Consider the following 2,058-nt stretch of genomic DNA (forward strand, 5'->3'; position numbering starts at 1 on the left):
GATCATATGACTTATTATTAATAATGAGTAGAAGTTGTATGATGATGCATGATTAGTAGGACTTATTATTATATATGATGATGATGTATGATGCGAGCATGCATGAGTTATTATATCAGCGAGTGAAATGAACATAGCAGCAGGATTGATAAACCAAGGATGAAGATATAAGAGAGGACACTTCTCTCTATTAGCTAGCTAATAACAACCTAAAAATAACCCCCAAAACCCCTAAAGCAGCCACTTTTTCTTTAAAAAAAAAGAAAAACATCGCCTTTTGGTCCCGGTTGGTGCCACCAACCGGGACCAAAGGCCCCCTGCCGGGGCTCGGCGCACCGGCCACGTGGAGAACATCTGTCCCGATTCGTGTTAGAACCGGGACTAAAGGGTCGTCCCGGTTCAAAAACCGGGACTAAAGGTCCTTACGAACCGGGACAAATGCCCTGTTTTCTACTAGTGGTTGGTGACCAATGTGTCCCTAGTAGGGTTTCGTGCAGATGGAAAAATGGTCTATGTTTATAGAAGTCAAAGCTCTGGTGATTCCCTTTCGCCGCTTGTGAGAACGCCAATCTCTCATAGGGCGAATCTCACTTCTTGTGTTGGAAACTCGTGTACTCGCCCTGCTTCGCAGCACCTTTGTAGATGAAACAAGAATCATCATCATCCGAGACGGTGTCCAAACAAGAGGAGTGGGTGAACCAGTCGTCGCTCGAGGAATTAGTCTCGCTCCACATGCTCCTTGTGGTGGTAATTTTTTGGTGATTTTGGTGGCGGTGTATACTTGGATGGCACAGTGGGTTAGGGACAAAGTATTGGTTGGTGATGATGGCTTCCTGGAGGCAGACAAGGGCGGAAAGCTCAACCCCCCATGACTTGATCCACCCATGAGGGAGACCATAGTCCCAGGCCCTACAGACCTCGATGTCGATCTCCGTCACGGCTTAGTATGTTGGGTCGGCATCGGAGGCCATGCGAGTGCCCACGCTCTAGAATGTCATTGGTTCCCTCAATGCCAAACCGATCGGAATTCTTGTGAGTGAGACCGTCGAAGCGCCGGAGCTCGAGCTCAGTGCCCACTCACGATTCTACTAGGGTACTCTATGTGGTCAGATCTGCCACTTGGAGGTGCAGGTCACGACCCTGCCTGGGTCCTTGGCGATGCAAAGGTCGTTGGATCTACAAGATCACACAACTACCGTCGTCGGGGATGCCTCGGTTCAAGGTAGCTACGGTAGGAGCTGGGGAATCAATCGCCACAAGGGACCTTGTCTAGCTCACCTTTGCCGACAACTGTGAGTTTTGTTTTGAGCTGGATATGCAGCTCCCAGCCTTCCTACATCGGAAGGGGGATAAGCAGGGCCTTAGAGCCCCTGCAAGGACCGCACCACGACCATTACCTCATCTACAACGAGCTTGATGCAGGCATGGCCACCGTCGGAGATCTCCTGCACAGGCCGCCGAGCTCAAACATGAAGGCTGGGAAGTTGCGGATCACAGGCGGGACACACACACGTTTGGGGAGGAGGCAACCACCGCGGCGGCCGGACGCACTTACTAGCGCCATTCTCTAAGTGTCCCGATAAGCATCTTTCGCTGCCTCTTGTGGTGCTTGATGGGCTCGAGATAGATGGGGATTTTTTTCCTTGGTGTTGGCCAGCTGACGTGGCATTGTCCAGTCAGCAATTAATGTGTTCAAAACTGCTCTAGTTGGTTAAAAGTAGAGCAGAGGTTGATTTCTGAACCCGGTTAGTTTGGGATGTGGAGTGACCGGTTTTGAAGATGAGGCTTGAATCTTAAACCGAGTAGCAAGTTGAGAGTTGTAATATGGACTTTTCTCGATTTAACTGCTCACCTTCTCGAAACAACTTTGACAAGAGAGCTAGATTATGCAAACTCACACACTGCTTCTATTCATCCATCAGTGGTACATTTATACAGGTTACATGAAAGAGAGCAGTGAGATCGTGGGAGAATACAACGGCATTAGCCGGCTAGCGCTATCATGCAGGAGAAGATAAGCACGAAGTGTATGCGTCTGTTGGAGACGCGGATGACGCG

Source organism: Triticum aestivum, chromosome 6B, assembly GCF_018294505.1.
Source record: "Triticum aestivum cultivar Chinese Spring chromosome 6B, IWGSC CS RefSeq v2.1, whole genome shotgun sequence".
Lineage (NCBI taxonomy): Eukaryota > Viridiplantae > Streptophyta > Magnoliopsida > Poales > Poaceae > Triticum > Triticum aestivum.